Consider the following 18157-nt stretch of genomic DNA (forward strand, 5'->3'; position numbering starts at 1 on the left):
TGGCAGATGGCATGTATCAAATGGGATCTGGGTTAGGCTACATCTAGCACATAAGAGAGTTTTCATTCTCACTCACCATCAAGATAGGTCCAGAGCACAGCAAAAATAATGCCAGTGACTGTGATGCTTTCATATTGAAATATCTGACCCTGTCTTAAGCCATTCAGCTTCATAGTGAAAGGCTGGACCCAGCTTTGTCAGCAGATCTGTAAGGAGCTATGCCACTGGAAATTCACTGTGTGAGTCTTGGTTCCCAGGTTCCCATCTCTAAGTTAAAACCTAGGGAAGAATATCCTTCCCCTTTCTACCTTGAAAAAAAAATGTCCTTTTCTCCTTACATATTTTAACTCTAGTGTACATCTAATGGCTTTTTATATTAAATGTTTCCTTTGATCTCTCTTTATCTTACCACTCTCCCTCTCTTTCCCTCTCTCCCTTTTCTCTCCATTTTCCTCCTCTTCTCTCTGTATCTCTGCCCCTGTCTTTCTTTTTGTTGCTCTGCTCTGCCTCTTCCCCACCCTCACCCCCCAATAATCCTCTGGATATGGTGGTATAGTGCCTGGAGAACCAGGACTATAGGCCTGGAGGCTAAAAAGTTTTTGTTTATTTGTTTGTTTCTAGTGATGAGAAGGAAAACAAAAGCTATGGGTTTGGCATGATGCCCATTCTGGGTAGGCTTTGGTGTTGTACTGTATCACTAGATGGGATATGAAGCATGGACTGAGCTGGGGGGGGGGGTTTCACTCATTCATTCAATTAATTGAGGAACTCTGCAAATGGATAGGTGATTCACCTGATCATCTTCCTTACAATTCTAAATGTTACCACCATCACTCAGTTGTATCTATTATTAATATGAAGGAGGAAGATTAAAGTTGGATAGATTTTAGAGTCATTTGGATAGCCTTAACAACTCCTGGGAGATGGTTGAGGTCAAGAGAAAGAATGTAAAATGATAAGTAAAGAAGCTAGAAGTGAGTGACAGGTCCCAAGAAGAGCCCCCATTATATCTCAAGGGGATGGCAGGATCAAAATTTTTATTTTTTTTAAAGGATGTGGCAAACTATATTATCTATAGGAGGCAAAGAAAGAGTTAGTGGATAGGACATATTCTACATGAAGGAAAGAGAGAGAATGATCAAAGAGGCAAGCTTCTGGAAGATATAATAATAATGATATAGATAATAATAACAAAATAGCTCTTACTAGCTAGGCACTGTGCTAAGTATTTTACAATTATCATCTTGTTTGATCCTCACAACAGCTTGGGAGCTAGGTCCTATTATTATCCCCATTTTACAGATGAGGAGGGCATGCAATTAAAAGTATAGCTTGAGATGTTAGCCTTGGTGTGAAGCTTGATTTCTTCAGGTTAAACAACACAGCTTTCTCTTGATTCTATTGGAATCCAGGATATTCTCTTCTGGATTTCTCTTGAACCAATTTTAGATATTTAAGGGAACATAAGTTTAGAGGTTCATAGGTTTAGTTAGATATGACCTTGGAGGTTATCTAGTCTCAAATCATTTCTGGATAAGAAAACCAAGGCCTAGACAGTTTAAGTTCTATGCCTAAAGTCCTACAGATAAGTAAATTTTTAGTATTCAAACACAGGCTCTTTGACTGCATAGCCAGGATTATTTCCCCTCAACTACCCAGGAAATCTGTCTGCTATGGTACAAGGAAAGGACACATTCATTCACTGGAGCTCCCTCTGCAGCGTACTGGAATTACTTCCAAGGATATACATTCCAAATTCAGGGTACCTGGCTGGGAGAAGAAGGGGAAAACAGAATGTGAGGAAATGCAAAGGAATATAAAGGTGCCTAAAGGGAGCCAGGTTGATTTGATCAAATGGGTCAGCAAATAATAGATGTTCTTTCTCTGTGTAGAATGAGAACTGAGAGTAGATGCCAGCTCCATAGCTTGAGATGAGGATGGCAGAGGGACAGCTATATAGTACAGTGGATAGAGCACCAGGCATGGAGTGGGGAACCTCAGCCACTTCCTACTCGTGTGACCCTAGGCAAGTCACTTAATCACACTTGCCTAGCCCTTTGCCATTCTTCTGTCTTAAGAGTTATTACAAAAACAGAAGGTAAGAATTAAAAAAAAAACCCACAAGAATGGCAGGAAATAAGACAGACCTAGAAGATGAAAAGCAAATTATGAACAAAGTACTGTCTAACAGTTCCTGCCTTCAGCATGTAGATGGCATGCTTATTGCATTGCAGGTGACATAAAACTTGAAGGAAAAGCTAACTAGTCAGATAATAGACTCAACACAAAGGAAGGCATCATTGTGTAGTGGAAAGAACATTAGATATGGAATTAAAAGGCTTAGGTTGGAATGCCAGCTCTGCTATTTACTACCTGTTGTTTCCTCAGCTATAAAATGAGGGAGTTGCACTAGATAGCTATAGTCTTCTACAGGTTTAATATCTATGGTTCTATGATCCACCAATAACATTTCAACAGTTTAAAACTAAGCGCTAAATATATTAATAGAAACAGCTACAGTGTGGGATTTAGGATCAGAAGACCTGAGTTCGAATCCTTCTCAGACATTTTTATAGCTGTGTGACCCTGGGCAAATAATTTTTTCCTCTCTTAGCCTCAATTTATTCATCTCTAAAATGGTGATAATAACAATACCTCTGAATTATTGTGATGACCAACTGTTAACATTTATAAAGTGCTTTGAAAACCTCAAAGCATTATATAAATACTAGTTATGATGAGGATGAATTTTAATAGAGATAAATATTTTTCTATTGGGATAAAAAATTAACTGCACGATTAGTCAGTAAATATTTATTATTTACTTACTTATGTGCTAGGTATTGTACTAAGTGTCACAGATGCAAGAAAGGCAAAAGACAGTCTCTACCCTCAAGGAGTTTACAGTATAATGGGGGAGACAACATAGAAACAAATATATATAGGATAAATTAGAAATGAACAAAGGAAAGGTACTAGCAATACACAGGATGGGAAAGCCTTCCTATAGAAGGTAAGATTTGGCTGGGACAATATAATGAGGAGATAATTCATTCAGGGAGAAAACAACAACAACAAAAACTTCACCTGGGATTTTTAGTGGACATCTAGGTCCTTGAGGGCCGGGACCATCTTTTGCTCCTTTTTGTATCGCCAGCACTTAGCACAGTGTCTGGCATGTAGTATGTGTATAATAAATGTTTACTGATTGCTTGACTGAATACGAGGCTAGTGTGGTGAAGCAGCCAAAAAACAAAAACCAAAACCAGACCAACAACAACAAAAAACCCCCCTCATATGACTTTAGGCTGCATTAGCAGAAGCCTATAGTGTATAGACCAAGGAAGGCTAAGAGTTCAGTTATACTCTGTCCTGGTCAGATTACATTTGTAATATTGAGCTTAGTTCCCCTGCTTTTCCCATCCCTCCCCTCAAAAACCTTTTATCTTCTGTCTTCATAACAATTCTGAGATAGAAGAGTGGCAAGAGCTAGGCAACTGGGGTTAAATGACTTGCCCAGGATTACCCAGCTACAAAGTGCCACAGGCCAGATTTCAACCTGATTTCCCCACCTCTTCAGTTTCCCATTCCAGGCCTGGTGCTATATCCAGTGTGCTACCTAACTCCCCTGTGCTTAGTTTTGATGCTATATTTTGGGAAGAACATTGGCAAATGATAATATGTCCTGAGATGGACAACTAGGCTGGTGAGAAATCTTACCATGGTTTGGAGGTACTTGAAGGAACTAGTAATATTAACTAGCATTTATAGAGAGCCTTGTGATTTGCAAACCATTTTACAAATATCTCATTTTTGTCCTCACAACCCCAGGGTAGGTGCTTATTATTTCCATTTTAAAGATGAGGAAACTGAGGCAGAGAGTTTAGGGTTACACAGCCCATAAGGGTTTGAGGTTGAATTATGAATTTAGGTCTTCCTGACTCTGTCTGGCAATCTGTAAAAGGTACCTCTTAGTTATCTCAAGGGATAAGATAATTGTTTTGTGAAAGAGGGGTGACTTATTTTGCTTGACTCCAGAGACCAGAACAAATACCAATATGTAGAAATTCAGAAAAGGAGACTGAAAATGATAATGTAGAAGGGTTCTTTTTCAGGTATGGAAGAGTTGGACTAGATGAATTCTGAGGTATTAAGGCCATGCAGTGGATAGAGGGCTGGGCCTAGAATCACAAAGACCTGGGTATTTAGTTTAGTGCTTAATAAATGTTTGTTTCCTTCTTTCCTTTAACTCTGAGATTCTATCTTAATCAAAATTCTATCTTTCATATTGTCATATTTAAATGTATTTGTATTATCAATAAAAATCACAGCCAAACATTCTCCACGACATTGTTTTATTGAAAGTCACTATCAGAAAGAAATTAACTCTGATTTTTTTTTACTTTATCCTGCTAAGAATTTAAACAATGATTTTTTATATAAGGTGAAAAATGTATAGATCTATTATACCTCTTGTCTACATAGCCAGCCTTCATCTCATTACCTACTGGCCTTTTCATAGAATTTATATTTCATTAAGGGGTCAGTGAATTTACCATAATACAAATTGCTACTTTGTTATTGGTTAGGAGAGATTCTAGTAATGATCTAATCAATGGATTCTCTTGTATTCAGCAATAAGGTTAACATTGGTGTACTCTTTATAAACCTTAAGATGATAAAAGACCCCCATTAAGATTACTTAATAGTAGAAAAAGAAATATATTAGTTACTTAATTTCTAAACAACTGCAACTATTAGTCACCTAGTAACATTAATTTTGATCATCCCTTAGTCAGAACTGATGAAATATGAATATTGAAACTAAATGCTAATTGTTAGTGACTAAAACTTAAAACTTTATGATTGGCACTGATGATGAGCTGAGTATTTAACCATGAAATATTTTCATAATCTCTAAACCTAAAGTATGTAAGTACAGTTTTCATGTTTTGAAATATTTTTTAGTTCCTAGGGATTTTTGCTAGATTTATCATTTGCTAACTTTTTGATGAATCCTTTGATAAGGTCCCCAACATCATATTTAATTTCTGAAGATATGGAAGTTAACTTGCTTGACTTAAAGTTTTGTGAAACAGTTATTACCCATTTTTTCTAATATTAGAATGAAGTCATCTTTTATCATTGTTGATTACAATACTGGCTTCTGGACTTCAAAACTTGTAAAGGAAGTGCCTTGTGTAGAAACTCATTGGATATTCCTTGATTTATATTCAGATGAGCAAGCTGATTCATTTTCTAGGAAAATGTGAGTGGCTAAAGACCTGAAACTTAAGGTTTAATATATATTGGAAAGAGTAGCATAATAGAATAAATGCTTTAATATTTAAGGGTAGAAGAGGGTTTTTTGGGGGGGGGCATAAGGAATGATTAAAGCACTCTAGCCCTAACATGTTTAATAAGGGGTACACAACCTACTTCTTTCTTTCATAACAAGTGCTTTATTTATTTATTTTGGCAAGGTAATATTCAACGAAATTAAGAACATCTAGGCAGTTAACTTTGTAGTTTAAAAATCAGAAACTTGTTTTTACTATGAACTGTGGGAGAAAGGCAGCACTGAGTAATACTGAATTTACTTATGAAGAAGTGTCATTTCAAAAGGTTTAATTCGAAAAGAAATAAAAGGGCCTCTTAATTTCAAGTTGAAGGATAATTGCAGAAGAGATTTCCAAACACCTCGAGTTGCGGCTGTCTGTGTTGCGTTGGGCAACACCTCCTCGTACTTTTGGCTGAGTGGAAGGGGTTCTAAATAAACAGCTTCCTACCCCGGGGGAGTGCTGCACCCTGACACACAAGGAAAGGTGATGTGAGGTGGAAAACGTGGCTACTCCTCACTTAAAATATGCACTCTCCTCCCTCCTCCTATAAAATACCCCCTCCCCTTCTCCTCCTCCCTCCCCTTCAGCAGCTTACCGAGCGGAACGAAACTAGTACTTGTGAGTTTGTATCAATTGGAGGAGGAGGTCATCAACTTTGTGGCACTACCTAGGGCTGCAACAGTAGCACTTTCACCCGACCACCGCCCCACACCACCACCTTCAGCAAACACCAGAGTATTATTATTTGAAGAAAGGCCAGTGAGGCCAGTCTAGAGAACTGGGAAACATTCTCCAGATCCCTCTCCAGTCCCAGTTCTGTGACGGGAAGTGGAACTCCCGAATGATTAACCCCTCCCCCCCTCCCCATCTCTTTCCATTTATCCATCCATCCATTTGCCACCCGCCCCCCCATCTCTCTCTCTCTCTCTCTCTCTCTCTCTCTCTCTCTCTCTCTCTCTCTCTCTCTTTCTCTCTCTCTCTCTTTCTCGCGCGCGCTCTCTCTCTCCTTTCTCTCATTCTTTTCTCTCTCAATCTCTCTCATATTCTCTCTCCCGTCTTTCATTCTCTTTCCTCTCATTTTCTTACTCTGTCTTACTCTCTCAATTCCTCTCTAATTTTCTCCCATTCTCTCTTCCTTTCCTCATCTCTATTTTTCTTTCTTATTCTCTCTCTCTTCTCTCATTCTTGTTCTCCTCCACCCCCACCCACCCCCAATTCTCTGTCTTTCTAGCCCTTCAGCCACAGCCACCCCGGCCGAATTCTTGCATAAATTATACCAGGCGATGACTGACGTCAGGTGTCGGCGGCGCGGGCGCGCCTCCGGGGAGAACAGGCGGCAGCTGAGCGGCGGCGGCAGCGGCAGCGGCGGCGGCGGCGGCGGCAGTGGCGTGGCGGGGGCGCGCGGCGCGGGGGCGCGCAGGCGCTGGTGTGCTGGAGCCGCGGCGGCGGCGGCGGCGGCGACGGCGGCGGCAGCGGCGGCGGCGGCGGCGGCGCGGGGGGTTGAGCTCTGGTGTTGCGGACGGACGCGCTCGTGCTCGGGAACTATCGGATTAAACTTGAATCGAGTGAAATTACACAAAGGAGAGAAGAGGAGAAAGGAGGACTAGGGGACCCCGGAGACCCTGAAACTCACTAGAGCCCAGTCCACCCGCGGCCAACTCTCTGCCTGTGAATTAAACCCCCCCCCCTCCCCCGGCAGCGGCAGCCCAGCTCAACTCCGGGGTCCGCTCTGGGTTTTGTTTTCCCCTCCGGCCGAGGGCACCGGCAGAGACCCCCCCTCCCTATCCCCCCCGCCAACTGGGTGAGTGAGTTTCTCGGGGCTCCCTCCTGGTAGGAGGAGCGGCGGCGGCAGGAAATTGCTACTTGGGGGAGATGGAGTGAGAGGAGCGGAGTTGGGTCTGAGTGAGGAGTTGAGACTGTGCGGTGGAGGGGAGGGGGGGGGGGCGCAGGAGCTAGGAGGGGACCTGAGGGGGACCAGAGCAGGCTGCGGAGGCGGGAGCAGCTCTGCTGATGAATAACCGCACGGCGACTCCTTCCCCCGGGTTACCCTGTTATAACCCGGTGGTGGCGGCAGGAGCCGCCTGGACACAGCAGCAGCAGCAGCCGCCAGGGTTGACGATCCCCACACACCCCGTGGGTCTCCGGGTGTTGGTGGGAGGGTGGCTAACTTGCGGAGAAAATAACGTTCTCCGGGCTCCCCCCCTCCCTCTAACTTTTGCCTCTGGGATAAAGGGGGACTGTACCGCGCGGTTTGGGGGGAGCAGCAGCAGGGTCTATTCCAATACGGGTATGCTAGGCTTGTGTGTGTGTGGGGGAGGCGGAGTGTTGCACAGTATGTGTGTAGGGTCACTTCCTTGGATGTAAATGGCTTTTTGTTGTGCTGCTGGGGGAGGAGGGAGGAGGACGAGGGACAGAAGTGAGTGAGTGTGTGTGTGTATGAGAGAGAGGGAGAGAGAGAGAGAGAGAGAGCGAGAGAGAGAGAGAGAGAGAGCGTTTCCTTTCGCACCGCTGCTCGTCTCTTCCCTTTTCAGAGCACGAGTTACTAGGGGTTTTATTTTAAATAGAAAGAGAGAGGGTGAAAAAAAAAAGTTGAGAGTAAAACTAACTGTTAGAAAGAGAAATGGGAAAGAGAAGAGGGTAGATAAAGAAGTGGTGGGAGAGGGAGAGAGAGAGAGAGAGAGAGAGAGAGAGAGAGAGAGAGAGAGAGAGAGAGAGAGAGAGAGAGAGAGAGTGAGGAGAGGACTCCAGGAATCACGACAGGGAGATCATTTCCCCCCCCTCCTCTCCCCTCCCCGGACCTGACCACGCTGACTGCTCCCAGCAGCAGCAGCAGCAGCCGCCGCCGCCGCCGCGGCAGCACAAGCGCTAAACAAAGTGAGTCCTTCCCATTGCCACGCGCATTTCGTTTTCCTCTTGGAGGTTTCTCACGGAGGAATAACCTGTGAGGTTTGCTGGGTGGGGGTGTGTGTTGGAGGGCGGGCAGGGTAATCTTGTGGCAAGTATGAGGGGAGGAAGTACTGGGTGGGGGGAGAGGGAAAAAGGGGGGGGGAGGAAGGGAGAGAACACGAGGTGCTGGTGTTTGTCCTGAGAGCAGGAAAGTGCAGGAGAGGAGGGTCTGAATGGGAGCGACGGAGAGTTACACGTATTAGAGACAGGGGGATCCCGGGGCTCCTCGGCAGCTCCTAACAGCCGAAGAAGAAAGAAAGAGGGAAGAGAGACTAGGGGCGGAGAGGAGGGGGGTGGGTTACTCGAGGGGGAGGAGGAGAAAAGAGATAACACTACCTTGCCGAGCTGGACTGGGGTTGGCGGTGGCGGCTGCTGCATAATAGAGACTTAACCCTCGAAACCCAACTCCGCTTCCCTTCCTCCCCCCACCTTACACTGCCTGGAGGTTAGGGGCAGAGAGTGGGTGGGGGTCACCAGGTGACTCCCAGAGGGGTTGGGGTGGGTTTTTCTTTTAAAATAACAGCGATTTTGAGGGTGAACGGAAAAGGTGGTTTGAGGCCAAGCGGTCAGTGGAGAGAGGAAGAGGAGGGGGAAGCAGTGAGGGTGGGAGGGGGATGGTGTTGTTTGTTTGATTCACATAGGGAGCTGGGCTTTACGGGAGATTCGGTGTGCGTGAGTGTCTGCCCCACCGGGAGAACCGGATGAATGGGGTGGGTTTTTGTGGTGGTGCGGTGGAGGTAGTGAAAGCTGTTAAATGCGGGGCGGGTGGAAGTGAGAAGCGGACAGTGTTTGTACATGTGTGTGGTGGTGGTGTATCTGTGTGTGTGTGGGGGATTGTTGGTGAGTCTCCCGGAGAAGGAGCTGCAGGCTACGAGCAGCCATCATTACATTGCATTCATTTATCCTGATAGCATTACATAAGAGGAGGACACTCACACTGTGGGAATATACCCCCCAAAACTAATTGCTCTGTTGCCTTTGTGAGTACTTCTTAATGGGAAAGCAGTATTTATAGTGCACATGCCATATAGATTGGACGTTTTTTTTCTTTTTTTTTCCAGAGGTCACTTTTAGAGACTGTTCACGCCTCGGTTTAAAGTAGTTGTTTTTTTTTTCCCCCTGAACAGACAATGGACAAAAGAAAAGTAGCAATCCACATGGGGAGTTTCCTTTTGAATTAGTAGAATTAGGTACACTATCCAACTCTCCACAGGATGAGTGCACTTTTTAGTTTTCTTTTTTTTTATATTAAAGTACATTTTTAATAGTTCATTAAAAATTATTCGCCACTTTGCTTGATTTCTGGAATACACCAAACATTTTTTAGCGCATTTTTTAAATGAAGATATATATGCTCTGATCTTACTTTCAGAAAAATCAGATTTTGAATAATGTTTGTAGTGGGCAATACCTTCCCAAAAGGGATTTTTTTCTCTCTCCTGTTTTCTGTCTCAGTAAGTACAGGAAACATTCATTATACATAATAATCCAGCTGAAAAAAATTTGTTTATTTCTTCACAGATCTATTCTAAGGATGACAAAAAAATCTTAATGACTATAATCTAAGCAGCATGAGTACTTGATTTATCAGTTATAATTCCCATTAGTTTGCAATAACATGTAAGTGTATATACATATATATAATTCCTATTAAAAAGAACTCAGTAATTTTCATAAACTTGAAATCCATAATTCCCTCCCAACCCCCAATCACAAGAGTGCATCTGTCGCTTGGAGTGTTTTTGTCTTGCTGTTGCACAACAGAGGCTCTCCAGTCTTTAACCTAAAATGGCAGCTTTAATTTGACTGGGGCCCATTCATTGACAATGATAATAAAAAGGCTGAAAGCTAGATGCTTGGGGCATATAGTAGAACTCTCCTTTACATCTCTAGGTGATAATAAGGAAAAGACAATTCTGAGTGTCCTGACTTGTTCACTAAAAGTTTTCTTAAAAAATCATTGAAAACTGGTGCTCTGCAGAAAACATTTTCAAAAAGGAATTAGAGAGCTCGATAAGACAAATATCAGGAAATAATTTTGTTTTATTAAGAAACAGTAAATGTTGCAATAGTTCCCTTCCAGGTGACCTACTCGGGGTATGTGGGGGTTGAAGATAACCTATTTGTATTAGGCTTCTAACAGGTGATTATTCTAATCATAGAATTTAGGAGTGATGAGTTTTTTTGTGGTGTATTCTTTGTACATGATTAGCTATATCTTCACAGTGTTTAAAGTCCCCCCCCCTCTTATGTTATAAAATTAGAGTATGAATTCTATCAGAGTTCCACATTTTTTACTTCTAAACAGTTTTTAGTTAAGGCAAAATAGTAGTTCATAGTGTTAAATGCAGCCCAAGGTAAAGTTATGCTTGTTTAGAAAAGGACTTATTTTAAATATAAATAACCTTTTTGTACTCTGTTATAGAAAAGTAGTAGGAAATAGTATTGAAAGATTATGATTAAGAGTTTGGCGTGCCTCTTTTGAGGAAAAATGATGGTTTCCAAAACAGTTCTAAAAACACAATATAAAAGACAAGTTTAAAAATTGTACTTTTATATATTTAGATTTTCCTTTTCAACTTTGAAAATTCCAGTTTCAAAGATTCATCCACAATTAGTTGTTTATAATTTGTGTAAATTTTAGTTCCATAATCAGTATTTCCTGTTAGTGTTTGAAAATCTTGTTTGTCAAGCAAATTTTTTTAGTCATGAGAAACTCCAGTTTGAAAGGTGTTCATTTTAATAAGTAAGGGAGAGAATAAATGAGGAGTAGGTTGATGAAACTAAAAGTTTTAAGCTCAAATTCAGCTTAGAGAATGTTGATTTGGTTAACAGTGAGACACTATAAAATACTATGTAATATCAGAAATTTCACAATATCAACTCAATACCTAAAAGTGATGCATCATATTTCAATAATTTTATTAGGTGAAAAAAGCACATACACATAATAAGTTTTTTCTTAAAAGAGAACTCTGTTCAAGTGTTCAGATGCATACACATGTAATGTTTAAAAGTAATGACAATAGCCAATTTATTGTAGCCCTTTCACAAAAACACTATGCAGCTTTTAATTCCTATGTTCTAATAAGGATTTTGTAAGAAAATGTGATTTAATTCTTTAAAGGGATTAACTTTAAAATGACAAAAGAATGAACTACTTGTAGTTGTAGTTCTCTCACTCAGGAGACCAATGTAGTTTTTCATGTTTGATAGAGGATGCCACACTAAGTTATAAATGTTAATATGAATAAGGTGATGCAAGAACAAACATGCTTAGTCAAAACAACCAAGTATATTACTAGAAAAATGACCCCCTCCACCCCAAACTTTAGCTATGTTCAGGCAGGAAATGACTTAACCTCCTGATCAAATGAGCTTTATGTAAGAACAATAAAGGAAAAAGACACATCTTACATTGGTCTAGCTGTTTAAAAGGAAAGAGAAGGAATATTTTGTTGAAGTATGAGATCATGCCAGAAATGTTCTAACGTAATATGATTCTTTGGATTGGCATGGTAATTCCAAATTAAATGCATTTGTCTCACTTTTTACATAAATCACTTTTTTTGTTGCTATTTTTCTATTTATCAGTTATAAAAATCTATAGGACAGGATTGAGTATTGTCAAAAATGTATAGAGTAGGTCAAGGAATAATAATAGTATTAGGATAAAAAAACAATGTGTGTTTATTTGTATTCATGTGGGTATATACATAGGTGGGTAAAACAAGATTTGATACAAAGTTTATAGATGAAATCAATCTATTCAAATTACCATTACTCCCTAAGTTTGGCAGATATTTTGTTCTTTCTTTTGTTTTTCCATTAAACACTGTTTTTGCTATTGCCATTAAATAAAATTCTATGTTGACATCTGAAATGAATAATATAGCTAATCTGAAAATGTTGAAGATGATTTGTTCTTAAGTTCCATTATTATAATTCAAATATCACTTAATGGTAGGATTATGATTATGAGCTGGGAAAATAATCTTGGGTAATAATCAGGTATGAATATTCTTTAATGAACTATCAAATATTTAAAAAATCAAACTATATAGCATTTTCATCAGAATAAGATGATAGGAATATTAATGGAAAAGGACATATAATGATGTTACAGTGTGGAGTAGTGAGTGAAGAGAATGCTAGATTTAGGCAAGCAGACATGGGTTCAAATCACATTTCTGATTCTTGACTAGTTCAATGACCATCAGCAAGACACTTATGAGTCTTTATTTTCATATCTATAAAATGAAGATTATAAAACCTGTATCTATCTTGTGAGTAAGGTATACCTTGTGAGGTAATATAGAAAATGCTTCGTAAATTTTAAAATGTTATACAAATATTGGGTATTATTTCATTCATTCAACAAAAATGTATTAAGCATCTCCTATGTGTAAAGCATTGTGCTTAGTAGCAGAGGTGATACAAAGATTAAGATACTGGCCTTTACCTCCTAGAACTAATAAAATGTATGAGGAGCAATTTTAAAAATAAAATAAGTATCTGCTAATATAGTAGATAAGTAAAGAAAGGGCCATATTAGGTTCAGAAGTAGGAAAGATTATTTCCATTAGGAATGATTAGGAAATGCTTTGGGGAAGAAGTAGGCTTTGAGCTGGGGTTAAATGGTATCAAGATTTTAGCAGATGGACATAGAAGGATAGTACAGACATTACTGGCAATTTTAGAACTGGAAAGGACCTTAGGGAACTAGTCCAATAACCTCTTTCTGTTGGTGAGGAAACTGAGGTACATGGAGGTTAAGCCTACTTGCCTACCTAATACGATCACTTAGTCATAAAGCCAGTTCTAGGAACCAGACCTCATGATTATGCCAAGATGCTTTCCACTATACCACACTGTCTTCTGGAACAAAATTATTCCCAATAGACATCTTCTCTTTTAGAAAATACTAGGGAGCATATGATAATAGATCTCTTAAAAATGCTAGTAAATCCATGTAAGTTTATTGCGAAATGTTGTCATTTAAAAATATCCATAAAATCACATAGAAAAGATTGGTGGTTATTTCAAAATTTGATAACTTTTAAATGGTAAGACGTACATTAAACATTGTAGTTATATTCTTCTATTTTATTGTTATGTTAGGTACATGTAAGTGTGATTGACTTTTCTTAGCATACCATATTAAAGATGACTTTGAACTTTCCTTTCAAATTTCAAAATTTTTAAATTCTTCTTTGCCATTTAGTAGAATATATTAAATCAGAACTATACTGGAAGACTTTTTATGTTTGTAGAGAAAGATTCTTGTTCAGCCATGGATTGAATCCGATGGTCTCTGTGGTCATTTTTAACTTGACATTCTGTGATATGTTTTCTTGTGGACTTTATATAATATTCATATCAAGTAGAAAACATCTTAATTATAATCAGTGCAAAGACTGACAATTGTGATTTGTTTAAAAGCTTGTGCTGGTATAGAATTGGTAATATACTATGTTTTAGTAGCTCTCAGAGTACTTATGTTAGATTTTAGTGAAAAGTTAGTTATACTGCCTCATGTCAAGGATTCAAATATGATCCTGGTGGCAGTCGGGACTAATTCTTACTCCTAGTTCATACCATTGTTTGCTGCCATTTTTTATGGACAGTCGCCAGTCATAAGGACTTAAGAAGTTGCTGAGGTGGTTGTCCATAGAATCAATAATCACCAATTTCCTTCTAGCCAACTCTTCTTTGCTCCCATAGTCATATGTTTGGGCATAGTGACCCCTCTAAACACATGCAGTTGATACAATGTGGCTATAGTTATGGCAACTCTTTACTATTACACTTAGCCACACACAATTTTTTTTTTGTATTTCTATACTGGTGAAATAATAGTGAAGGAATCAAGAGGCTGCCATTATGCTACCAGTTATGTAAATGATGCAATAAGGCCCATTGGGCACCTAGTAGATTGCCATTGTGGCCCCCTATGTTTTCAGTGTTATATATCCTTCCTTAAGGGAGTTGCATGCAATTTTAAGAGAGGGTTGCAATATTGCTTGTGCGATAGAGTTAAATTGAATAATTGTCTAGGAAAAAGCAATGCATATCCAGAATCTTACCTAATTATAATTATCCAGAAAAGTAAGCTCTTTTTGGAATATATTATGTTATCCTTTAAGTTATTGATAATATAGTAAATTGAGGCTTAGTTATCTCTGGCAAGCAAATTATGAGAAAAAATTCAGCTTGAAATAATTTGAAAAAACTTAAAATTTTTGATTTTAAATGTTCTGTGAGACACTAAACCATAGGTGACCTCAGTATAATTCTGTAATTATTTTTAGTTCATGTTTCCCCTATTTTACAAATGTGCAAGTAAATTACTTTTGCTTTTAAAGTCAGACTTTTGTTACTATTATGAATAAAGAGGTTAAAACTATTTTATTAAGTAGAATTGATTATGTCAGTAGCAGTTAAAATGATGATGTTATTTGTTTCATTTTCCTTGTAGTTTATTAATGGTAGCTGTTTTGACTGCACATTCACTGGTTTTACTTTTTTCTCTTTCTAAGAAGGAGAGGTCATACCTTTTTGGTTGCTAGGAGGAGAAGCTTTGTATGAAAAGGTTACTTTTTTTTGCTTTTGGATTGGTTAAATGCTATAACTAAACTGACTGTAAGAGTAGTGAAGCTGTTGTGAAATAGGATTGATAAGCCTTGATTTGATTACTTAAATTTAAAGCACTTTAAAAATATAATTCTGTCCATGTTAAAATAGAATATTTTTGGAATCTGTTGTCTCATTTGATTTTCATAATAGATATTGGGATTTATCAAATTCCATCTCTGAGCAAAGGTGTGCAAATGGAAAGTCTGCAAAAGGATGTGGTTTTAATTGGTAAAGAGTGAATGTGTGTGTGTTTGTATATACACAGGTGTGCATATACATGTGTCTGCCTGTATTGGGTAGGGTATAGGTTGCCTATCCTTCAGGGAAATAATGGTGTAACTGAAGAGAAGGGAGAATTGGTAATATGGGTGGTTGGAGTTGCTTGCTATGGTTTTCATCAATAATGAGGATCAGGTAAGAAACTCCTGTTGCTCAGCTTCTGTAATCAATACATTTCTGCAATTACCTAGAAAGCTTGACACTTCCTTTGCTATTATATGACTAGTTAGAAAACTGAGAATATACATGAGGTTGGGTTTTATATAGACGAATGAAGAAAATTAGATACTCATGGTCGATTTAACATTATATCTGTTTCCTTCATTTCAAATATATGTGTGTATGTATATATATGTATGAATGTATTTCTAGGCTTCTGTGCCTTATGTTATCATTTGTGTGATAGTTGGATAGTTTCTGACCTTTTTTTTCCATCAAGAGGTTTAGTTATTTGGGGGGTAATTTTCCTTACTAAAAAGTCCCTGTCCTTTCCTTCCCTCTATCCATCTTCCCCTCTCCCAAAAATTATGAAAACTAGATCATTAGATAAGAAAATTAATCAGTTGAACACTGAAAGCACAGAAAAATTTATATTCATATTTTCAGTTCTTCTAAAGAACAGAACAAAATAAGCATAAATACACATAATGGGTAAAAGGTTTTGGTAGCAGAAAATTTCCAAAGTAAATGTTTTGCCATTGAACTAGGAAAATAACTTAGAGTAGCAGCATTTTTTGAATTCTTAGCAACTTCATTGTAATTGTGAATTATATACCTTAAAGTAGCCATAGGTAAATGATAAAGTGAATACCTTATTTTGAAGAGAAAACTGTCTTCAACTCTATTTAATGATGGAGTGAATGTGACATTAAATACCTTGCCCTGTTTTGAAATGGAATCCTTAACTTAAAGTAACTAAATTTTTAAAAAGTCCCTGACTTTGATAGTTTTATTCTCCTATATATAAAATATTTGTTGGCTCTGCATTTTTTTACTTTGAATAACCTCAAATTTATATATCTTGTCAAAAATATATAATGAAATATCTTACTTTTACAGTCTTTTGAGTTTGAACTATTCTTAAATGGCTTGAATAATTTGTTTTCCTTTTCTATTTCCCTCTACCAGATATTCAATAGGACAAAGTAAAACTAAAAAGGAATAGAATAAATGTTAGATTAGACTAGAATCTTAGTATATTAGAATGAGCAGGAAGGTCACCTATTCCTAAAGTGTGTAATCCAAGAAAGATAGAAAAAAACCTTATTCAAATTTGTTAGCAAAAGTCTTATCATAATATACTATATCAGCAAGTATTATTCTAATTGTCATGTGGTATTGTTGAATACTGTATTAATAATGACTTAAAAACAAATGACCTGAAATAGTGATTAAGTAATTAATATTGTTTTTACTGTTCTCTAGCTACTGAACTAGCCATTCATATTTATGTGTACCTTTGATATTAGTAAATCATTTCTAATTATGTGGCTTTACCAAATAATGATGTTATCTAATATTCTTGGTTTCATAGAGGTAATTCAGAAGCAAATTGCTTAAAATGAAGTCACTATTTAGAATCATAGCCATCAACCCTGAAGTGTTTAGTGTCCTTACCAGTAATTAATTTCATAAATTGTGAGACTGATGCCTAGAAAAGTAGAAAAACTTGTCTAAGATTTCATAGCTTGTTTGAAACAAAGCTTGGACAAGAACTCCAGTTTAGTGATTTCCTGCTTCTAACTTGCCTGCCATGCTAATTATTCTCTTTGACTTTGTAGAATAGAACTGGACTACAGTTCTGAGTGGAAGTTGCAAAGAGGATGTATTTAGGTAGGAACTACTGTCTAACAATCTGCTCTCTATGCATAAATATAAAACTTCAAGCAAAGATGGGATTACCATTTTTCAGGTATACTGTGTTTCAGTGGGAATTAATTTTGGGGTATAGATTGGATTTGATAGCTGCTGAATTCCCTTCAAATTCTAAAATTCTGTTCTGTGATTCATTTATGGTCCATGGCTATTAGAATATTTACTAATTATCAAACTTTTAGCCTGTTATTTCAATAGTTAAACTACTACTTGCATTTGTTTTATATTTCTTCCCCTTTTTCAAACCTGTAATTCTCCTGAAATGGTGTTAACACTATCACAAGTGATCAGCTCTAGTGATTAAATTGGGTCAGGTCTGGAAGACTGGCAGGGATCATGGTACAGTGGAAAGAACACTCATTGGCTTTGAAGTCAGAGAATATAGGTTGTAATTCTCCCTGTAACATTTATTACATGTGACCTTGATTTCTCCAGTCCTCAGTTTCCTAATATATAAAATTATGGGGTTGGACTAAGTGGCATTTGAAGTTCCTTCTATGTCTAAATCTATGATCTTATGACTAGCTTTCAAGTATTTTTAGGTTCTTGTGGATCAGAAAGTAGAAGGCAGATAGGAGGCTCAGTAGATAGAGTGCTAAGCCTGAAGTCAGAAAGACTTAAGTTGAAATTCAGCCTCACACTTCCTTGCTATATGATCAGTGCAAATCATTTAACTCTCTCTGCCTTAATCCATTGGAGAAGGGCAAATCACTCTAGCATTTTTGCCAAGAAAGCCCCATGGATGGCATGGTCCATGGAATCATGAAGAGTCATACATGACTAGAGGACTATACAAAAGGACCAGAAAGCCAAATATTGTTTCTCTGATCTGTTTGGGTCATACTTTGGTAGATATTGCAAGATTTGACTTTGCTGCTGCTGAATGGGTTAAAGTTTCAGGTTTTTTTTGGTAAATAAGCAATAGATTATCCATTTTTTTAAGTGGAAGATGAGTTGTCAGTGGAAATAGAAACAAGATTCCCTTTCACTGGAGAAGGAATGCTATGGTATACTTTCTCTCCAATTCTACGATTATCCACAATATCAGGAGCTGAAGAGATGAAGGCCTTACTATTCTT

General features: G+C 38.3%; 1 protein-coding gene across 6 annotated transcripts in view; it reads left to right on the plus strand.

Annotated features, from left to right (window-relative positions):
- The first annotated feature begins 6772 nt into the window (after window positions 1-6772).
- The window catches only part of CHD7 (chromodomain helicase DNA binding protein 7), a 241360-nt gene continuing 229975 nt past the window's right edge, over window positions 6773-18157 (plus strand). For 5 of the 6 annotated variants that reach the window (XM_056823954.1, XM_056823960.1, XM_056823961.1 and 2 more), the window contains exon 1: window positions 6773-7143. The gene's annotated coding sequence lies outside the window, so the exon portion shown is untranslated. Of the gene's footprint in view, window positions 8217-18157 lie in introns of all 6 variants that reach the window. The other variant, XM_056823957.1, reaches the window with a different exon arrangement.

Source organism: Monodelphis domestica, chromosome 3, assembly GCF_027887165.1.
Source record: "Monodelphis domestica isolate mMonDom1 chromosome 3, mMonDom1.pri, whole genome shotgun sequence".
NCBI classification, from domain to species: Eukaryota; Metazoa; Chordata; class Mammalia; order Didelphimorphia; family Didelphidae; genus Monodelphis; species Monodelphis domestica.